This window comes from Nansenia antarctica (genome assembly GCF_963989245.1).
Source record: "Nansenia antarctica genome assembly, chromosome: 10".
NCBI classification, from domain to species: Eukaryota; Metazoa; Chordata; class Actinopteri; order Argentiniformes; family Microstomatidae; genus Nansenia; species Nansenia antarctica.
In genome coordinates this window covers 18619093-18628620 of record NC_137680.1, presented here as the reverse complement: position 1 = coordinate 18628620, position 9528 = coordinate 18619093, and positions in this window count along the sequence as shown.

The window sequence follows — 9528 nt, the reverse complement described above, 5'->3', positions numbered from 1 at the left end:
GTTGGTACTGTATCTCTGTGCCAGGGTTGTAACTTCAGGTACTTAATGGATAGCCAGTGTACTACTGTACATATTAAAGGGGCAATCTGAGATTCAAACAACAACAAAGCAGTCTCCCCACCACCTTTTTTTGCTTAACTAGAGAAATGTAACCACTCTCAACTTCATAGACGAAGCTATGGATGCCGCCATGACATTCAAATGATAGTTTTTACCATGTTTTGAAGCTACAGTATACAGTGTTTGTTTACAATTAAATAATAAACAATTAAGTAAAAATAGGCTTATATTTTGGGTTCTGATGGGTTAAGACAGGTGAACTAAGCTCAAGAGGCATTTCTAAGTTATATTCTTCAGGCTATATATCATTCATTTAAAAAAAATAAAAAAATAATACCAATCCCAGATTTTCCCTTTACGTCATGTTAGTGATTCCACATTTGTACGCAACTTGTCTATCTCTAAATCAAGACTGATCAGTTTCCACAGTGTCTAGTTCTGCTAACTACTTTGCTTTGTTGTTTTTTTCCAACACTATCTCTGTAAGAATTTTCCATACAGTAAATCTCCAGCAGCTTGGAAAAGATGACAACAACAACCTCAGAGCCCTTTTTCCAGCAAATTCACCAACATAACATCCTATGGAACTTCCCATCATAGGGTACTAGCAGTAGTTGATCCAAGTTTCTCGATTTATAAGCATTAGTTCACCGTTCAACAAATGGATTTCAAAGGCACAATACTTATTTATTTCCCAACTTTAACTTCTCTAACTTTAATATTTCCCAAGAGGGACATTACTGAGGGCTGTGCAACAATACTCATGTTGCTAATGATGATCCCCTTTTGGAAACTACACTCACTGAACACTTGATTAGGAACACCTGTACACCTTCTCATTCATTCAGGTGGTGTGATGTTGTGGGGGATGTTTTCTTGGCACACTTTGGGCCTGTTAATACCAATCAATCATCGTTAGAATTCCATAGCCTACTGAGTATTGTTGCTGACCATGTGCATCCCTTCATGGCCACAATGTACCCATCTTCTAATAGCTACTTCCAGCATGATAATGCACCATGTCACAAAGAAAAAGTTGTCTCAAACTGGTTTCATGAACATGACAGTGAGTTCAACGTTCTTCAGTGGCCTTCCCAGTCAGTGGATCTGAATCCTTTGGGATGTGGTAGAATGGGAGATTCACAGGCTTAAAGTGCACCTGGAAGATCTGCAAGAATTCTGTGATGCAGTCATGTCGTCATGGACCAGACTCTCAACGGAATGTTTCCAACAATCTTGTGGAATCAATGCCACAAAGAATCAAGGCTGTTTTGAGAGCAAAGGGTGGACCTACCCAGTATGCCCTACCAATGTTTTTTCCTTATGCTCATAGGCGCTAATTTTACTGGAATGAGCCATAGTATACACAGAACACTGATTATTCCAGACTCAAGGTCAGACAGACAGATGCTTTGACGACTGTAGAATTCCAAACAAGGAGAGCTAAATAAAATGAATTCATTGCCAGTAAACGGGCGTTGAAAACTATATTTGTCTGCCGAGGTTTTGTGACTGGAAAGAGAACAGAAGAAACTGTTTAATCCTTCAGTAGAAATTGATAGGTGCAGAATGGAAATAAGTCTCTCATTCAAAAAGAGATCCAGTTCCGAAGGGGGAAAAAAATAAATATCAGTGAATGCACTCCTTGGTTTTTTCACCGCACCATATTTGTTTAAGGGGTTGTCAAGAGAATGTTCTTAAGCTACTCCATCCAGAGGAGTTTTCAGTGAGATCTCCCTGAAACCACAGTGGTGGTACCGCTGACGGTCACTCTGTGGCTGCATTATGGACCAGTTCATCTTTCTTGGAAGCGTAAGCCGACCACATGAATGGCTTCAGGGAACCCAAGTGTTCTGCAGCCATTTGAAAAGGGCTCGGATGACAATGACTCGTCTGGGGGCTAACCTGGGCATCTCCAGACACTGCATGAATGACCTCTTCCATCAAATGAGGTTATGTGGAAACCTTGCACAAGAGCACCCTGGGAAATCAGGGCACGCTATAGTAGGTCTCTCCCAGACCAGTCTAAATCTTGGAGAGTCTTCGATTTGGAAAAAGGGTTAGAATCAGAAGTAATGGACTAGGGGCCAACAAAACAGGTGTTACCCACTACAATCAGATATCATGGCCTTGGATCTCAAAGGTATTTAAGGTGTTCTCCAAAATAAGTTCTATTGTTTCAGACTGAAATGTGAGATGCACATAAGATGTGAAGAAACTATACTTTCTTCCTAAATAGTTGACATATATTCCATTACGAAAAGGAGGCAATCCAGACATTCCTGGTTAAACCCACTAATCCTAGTCTGTGAAACTATCCAACAGCGCCAGCTTCGCAGCATGAATCAGACTATGAGAAGAGAAAGTATTTCAATTGTTGAGTTACTATACCACCACAGGATATGAGTACATAATCCCAAGCATGACCAAATGATTACGTCAGTTAATATGACACTTCATTTAAGTTTTCAGTAATATGAGACTTTTAAACAAGTAGCCTTTTGATGCTGCAAAAAACAAGGAATCTGAAAACGGTTGCAATTCCTTTCAGGTCAGAAACTATTTATTCCACCATGGCGGGCATTAGGGAATATAAAATAATGTAACCACTGGAAATACATAGTGGGTTAGTGTGACGCTTGGTAGAGCAGTGTGGGTCGCCAAGATCTGTGGTTGAAGGCTGGGTTTGAGGCGTTTCATGTAGGCGGGAACATGTCAGATCGACAGAGGTGTTTTTGGTAGACCCATTGGGTGGGACGGATGTGGGTAGGTGTTTGGATTGGTTTTGGAAGAGTTTTTACCCTCCAATACAGTACTTCAGTGCTGCTGCCTGCCTTGGTGCAGGAAGCTCTATGACACCACCACTGCTCCATGCAAATGCGGGCTGACAGAAACCCCTACGAGAACCCAGAAACCACAGCAAGTCTTAAATTCACACTTGTCAGAGCGTTGAACGTATATTTGGAGGGAATCCTGCGGTGGGATGAGTCAAAGTTCTCCTATTTGACTCAGAGCTTGGGACATTGCCCTCCGGCTGGCCCGTGGGAGCAGGTGAGTTATGGGATAATATTTGTCAGCAAACCTGGAGGAGTAGCTACATGAATACGACTGTACATCACGGTCCAGTTCTGAATAAGGGTGTGATTCAAGTGGTGTAGACGCCCAAACACACACTGTAAAGTTGACACTTAAAATATTGCTTTGACTCAGCCCCACAAAACTGAAGTAAAACTTTAGAACTTATCAGGGAGGCAGGATATCCTTGTTGTGTCATGAAATGAGGCACAAATAGCACTAGGGTGAATCAGTGATTTCTTTGGTTGTTACTTTCAGAGTCCCTAGTTATTGGAACCTGACACACTACAAAGACAACATCTGGTCCTTCCTTGAAGGCAACATCAGAGCACAGTGTGTGGTTGGTTGTGGCTGACCAGAGCATGAATGAAACTCAAAAGGTTTTCTTAACCTAGTGAGTTTCAAAGCATCTCTAGGGTTAGAAGGAATTCAATTCCATCATACTCCTTTTCAATTTGTTAAGAATTGTGGTCCGAGATGAATGGATGCTTCAAATAACTGCTTCAAATATGGGCATGTCATAAAATAAATACATTTGGTAGATAAATATATTTGGAGATACAATACGTAAAATGTTTTTGATCCTATTAATCCAAAATGTTGAACTTTGCTCTGCTATGAAGTACATTTCGGTCACTCCCATCTTAAAAAAAACAAAAAACGTAAAAAAACGATGTGGCCAGTAATGTCTCCTCCCTTGTCCTTTTCTTGACATTTTCCTCTTGACCGATGTTGCCCTCATAATCTTTGTCCAGGCTATACTCATCTTTAGATTTGCGTCCTTTCCAATTATACTGGCTACTAATTCAATTTCTGGTAAACGATTCATGATTCTCCAGAGGTTAATGCCATGCAGTGTCCCTCCTAAAAGTCTTGGTTCTTACCCTGATTCTCCAGTGGCTTTTTCCGAGCTAACTTTCCTCTGTTTAAGCAATTATCTCCTAAAATCCGTCTCTCTCGTTCTGTGCAATATGCTATGAACGGCTATGCTGAGTTTGCGATGTCACTGAAATTTCAGCACTGTTTTCTCTTGTTTCACAGTGGTGTTTTCTCTTGTTTCACAGTGGTGTTTTCTCTTGTTTCACAGTGGTGTGACAAGACACTTATAGAGGGGTTAGTAATACAAACAGAACCTGTGGACGAATCAACAATAATACAAATCCATCCCACTTAATTTCAGTTTCCTTGAGTTTCATCGTCCTTGGGTTTGAGAAAGGTGCTTTTAAATAAAATCTATTATTATTATTGATCTGCCTATAAAATCTATTATTATAAACTCAATAGGAGATCAACAGGTTTAAACTTAGGCCATTAGGCTTCTTTGATCCTCGCGTAGACCAAGACCACCCATTTCTAAAGAGCAGGCAAGCAAGTGCCTCGATTTGTGCTGGTGAAAACCGGGTCTGTAGCCACTCTACCAGAGACAGCTTGATCCCAGAACTCCCAGCTGCCTGGAAACCAGAAGGCCACAGAGGGCCAGGGTTCCCTCAGCGTTAAGAATGGTCTGGTCTGTTCAGAGGGAGCTCATGTCACAGCAGCCACAGACACACCCTGCGCCAGCCTGCAGCTGTCCTGGGCCATTGCAAAAGAGATGCTTCATCAAGTGGTGCCGAACCGAGCCCCTTTTGTTTTTCTGGCTTTTCCATTTTACTACGCGGTATTAAATCCACGGTCTTTCTGTGGTCACACGTTGTTCCAATTTCCCTTCTTCTGCAGTTGGATCAAGGAGCCGCCAAATTAAATGTCTGAAGTCTAAGTCCGAGTTTAATCATACGACCGGTTCATACTGGAAGATATCTTGAACTGGAGGCATTTATGGGAAATGGTGAATCCATGCTTGAGTGAGGGCATTTAAACGGAGGAGGGCAAACACACATCAAGGTAGATAGGTGTGGCAATGAGAGGAGTGAGTACACCCACAATTCTGTGATGATGAATGATGCCTCTGTGGCTCGTGTGTCCAATGTGATCCAGCCAGAACCAACACAGTCAATGAAACATTCAACACGCCTGAACTTCCTCACCTTCCTCATCCATCTCCAAGGAGAGGAGACACCCAGAGGGGAGCTACAGAGTAGTAACACATCCAGTGGAATACAGTATGGGAGAAGTGCAGTGGTTGGGCCGCTAGGGGAAGGGCTGGGGTTTCAACTTGGTAAGATACTTTACTTCAATGGTTTCATTAGCCCACACCCATAGATCATTCTGATGACAATCCCCCCCTACCACCCCACCCCACCCCCCAAAAACAAAACGTATATGTTCTAATTCATTCATGCATCCATGATTTAAGTAGTTGGGAAAACAACTCAATAATGTTATATCGAGCTGACCCTGTCTGAGAGAGAGAGAAAATTGAACAGATTTATTATTGTTATGAATTTCTTTAAGTTTATGGAATGTGACGGGAGCTTTAGCGGTCCAACTGTTTTAACGTGTTACACAGTTAAGTGATGATGGCCACACAGGGCCAAACTCCAGCTTTGGCTGTGACAGGGGAGTTTCCAGCCCTCCACAGCATCAGATGAATAGGTTACTTGTGTACTATGAGTCTGCATGAACGTTTGCCCACCCTTTATCTCTTGTAATGCAAAATCCTCCCTCCCTCTCTCTCTCTCTCTCTCCCTCTCTCTGAACCTGAATCTAAACAACCAAACAACATGAATAACAGTTCCGTTGAGCAATGAATGTAAAATGAATAAAACATGCGGAGCTGGCAGTCAACTTAGGGTGACATCATCTGTTTCTTGTTGGACAGTATAAATGGTACATGCAATGTATATTGTTAAAAACTGCAGTATGGGAATACAATTAAATATAAGATGCTTTGTTATACTGCCTTCTTCTTGCCATGGTTATATTTCACAAAGATCACTAACCCTAACCCAAAAACCTAATTATCTTGACAGAAAACAGCAATATTGAGAGGCAAACCAGTGGAATGAACTACTCTTTGACAGTTGCAAAGGCCCAATCAATCACCTGCTCCTTGCATTTGAGTCATCCTATCGTGTGTTGCTCGGGTTCCCCTGAGAGGAACTGAGCAAGCACTAATCTGTTAGTAACGCTCTGTCACTGTTCCCCACCCAGCAGTGTATCCATAGGAGAATCATTCATCTTCCACTGAATGACAGTGAACTGTATCCGGCATTTGGTTTCAGCCATATGGCACAGTTTAACAACATGATTTATCTTTTTCAATGGTCGGAGAAAGTTTTCCCACCTACTGTAACCTATGAGGGAAAGTCGTATAAGGGGTAATAATCTGGGAACGTAGAACAACTATGTTTCTCTATCACAGGCTAGTTCCATATTTCATAAAGCCCCTCAAACCGCACATCAAGGTATGGTTTCATGAAGTCTGTCTTGTTCTAGCCCTCTGGAACAGTGTGCCTAAAGCAACACTGGCAGGTCCAACTTCAGTCTGAACCCATCAAAGCCTCTCCAAGAGTCTGTAGTCATTTCATAAATCAAACACCACAAATTAATTTTTGTGTGTGATTTATGCCACCGGGAAAATGCATGAAAGTACAAACGTCTGTTTGAATCCTTGACTTTCAAACAATCTCGTTACAGTCGTAGTGTTTCATCCCGAGAACATTCAAAACAGTGTTCCTCACTCCAGAACACATTTGAGGGATATGACAGTTAGTACATTACTGCATTTCATGAATATTCTGTCAATACGTTTCAAACTAAGATCATTCAAAGACAGTAAACATCTAGCATTAAGGTTTATCGAACCTTGACAGCTGGAGCAGACATCGGCTATTTGATATGACCAACAGTATGTCCTGTCAAGGATGTCTTACAGATTCTATTCTATGTAGAGTAGTAGACGACACCAGTGAAACCATGGTTTAAGTTTGCAGTACCCTCACATAACAGCATGACTAACTTTGTTAACCTTTTCCACTATGAGTTTACACGGAGGTGAGTCCTGACCATAAAAGACGCAGAGGTTTACTCATTCATTTGTGTTGTTTTCATGCTAAATCTAGCCTCCTGCTGTCAAAGTGGCCTTGAGTCCAAATTCTCTAGAACTTGATGGGTTCTGTCTGATGGAATGTAGCAGTCACTCTCCATGGGCACAGCTTGTAACAAACAGCCCCTGACTGCCAAAAAATAAAGGGGAGCGGGAACTGGTCTTTCACAATGTGTTAGGGGTAGGTTGGGAATTTTCTTAAACTTAATTTGGCCACAATGACGGCTCTTCATGAAAACACTATTAGAGGTTTCCCCCGGTTTTATTCTCCGTCACTCGGACCACACGTACGTGCTGCTGAACAAGACCGCCGTGGCTGCACTAAGGAACACCTCTATTGGACTGAAATATGCTGATACATTCTCAAAAAAACACCTCTGTTAACTGAAAGCTTTAGGTGGAGCGCTGAAAAGAGGTACACATCACCATTACGCTTGATGTGATCTGTGCTTTGAACACCCTCCTTCTGACTCATGTTGGTTGTTGCCTCTGACTTATATCGGTAAATCCCATGTCAGTCATCAACAGCGAGGAAAAGACTGTTTATGTAATGGAGGTCTTCATCTTAAATCTCTGGAGTCAACAACGGGCACTTCATGCAAATATTGTCTGTGTTGGAGGCCAAGTAAAGATCACAACATTTCCAGACAGAGTGGTTAACTTCAGAACGATGGGAATGAAAAAGGGAGAGTGTTTTTGCTCAGCAGGCAGCTTTCTAAGACAGCCAGGTGAGCTGAGTAGTTGAGAATGACAATAAAATGATTGTGTGTGTCAGTGAAATTCCCACACTTGATTGTGTATCATTGCTTCATTTGGGATCTTACGACTGTATGAATGAATCTGACAATACATGCTATGAATAAACCATACTCTACATTGCATATTAATGTTTCAATGACAAAATAATGTATTTACAAAAGACTAAAAATAAAAGCACTTAATTACACCCTCCCATTCGCTACAAATTAAATGACTACACTCGAAGACCTCTCAGTGGAATTCTTGAATGCTGCTCTCTCTGTCAAAGAGGTCATCAGCTGCCTGAGCGAGCATCACACAGCCAGGGCCTTCTGAGAAGATGACTGTCTCTGTTTCCATGGTGCAATAATGCCTCCACCTTACTCTTCTGGCCTCTTCTCCTCCTGGTAAGGCATACGCTAAAGACTTCCCCAGGCAGTCACACCAACTGTCTAGCAACGCCTAGTATCCACAGGCTGCATTGCCCTTAAGGACAAATACGTCAGATTATGACATTGGTTCAATTCATGAGGAGAAAGTCTTCCATTTTTAGTTAAGGAAGCTGAAAGCGAGGGACTTTCCGCGAAGCTTTTGACAAATGATGAAATGAGACCTTACATCAGCCACACATCTGCACTTACATAAGCACAGTAGGATACAATGATTTAAAATGTGGCCGTAGACAAAGATCAATATGACAAGGAGCTTCTGCTCTTCACAATTCTTCCCCAATTGTTACTACTGTAAATTCCACCGTATGAAAAAATGGGATGAAAAAACGTTCTCAAAACGTTCTCACCACAGCATACAAACTGTTTTTCAAGTTCATAGACAGCAAAAAGCTGAATTTGAATGAAAACTAAGTATGAAAATGTATACTTAGCATATTATTGAAAACTGCCTGTAAACAGACAAATCAAATGATATTACTGTATAAGCAATCAAACCACTCATTAGTGTGTCAACCAGCTAACCAAAATTGTAGAGGACAACTGTCAGGACAACTATCATAACCTGACATTAGTTGTTTTGACTGGCTGTGATTTGTTATGACATTGACCACACCAACCATACTAGCTTCCCTTATTTGAATAGCTAGTTAACTTTTTACAGGAGTGACCTTAGTGTACTAGCAGCATACAGTAATACAGTTGCATACAGTTGTTCTTAAGAACACTTTGTGAATCCAGGCCCTGTATGCCTAATATGAATATGTTAAATAGGTTCACATTTGTTTACAGTGTCACAACCCAACAAGCTCTACATGTACATTAATCAATAATCAAACGGCTTGTTATAAGTAGAAGTACTGTAAGCTCAGTTGGCAGGTTGACGGTACCGGGTAAGGTGGTAAAGGGGAGAGGTACCTTAGTTCCTGGCATGTCGCGTTCTCTCCTGGTTCAGGGATAGCCCAAGCTTGGGGGTTTAGAACAAGCTTCTCTCTGTCTGTCTCGAAAACAGCGTCTCACTTAAACGGCATCTCACCATTCTCCCATCACAGGTGGGTGACCAGTGCTTTTCATGAAACCCGCCAACAGGCAAGCCTCTCCCCCAATTACCCTGGCTAGCCAATCACCATAACCTACTGAGCTTATGTCAACAGTTAGAGTTAGGCCACAACAACAGGATACAGTCCTTGAATTCGTGGAAAAGCTCTCACTATGACGATA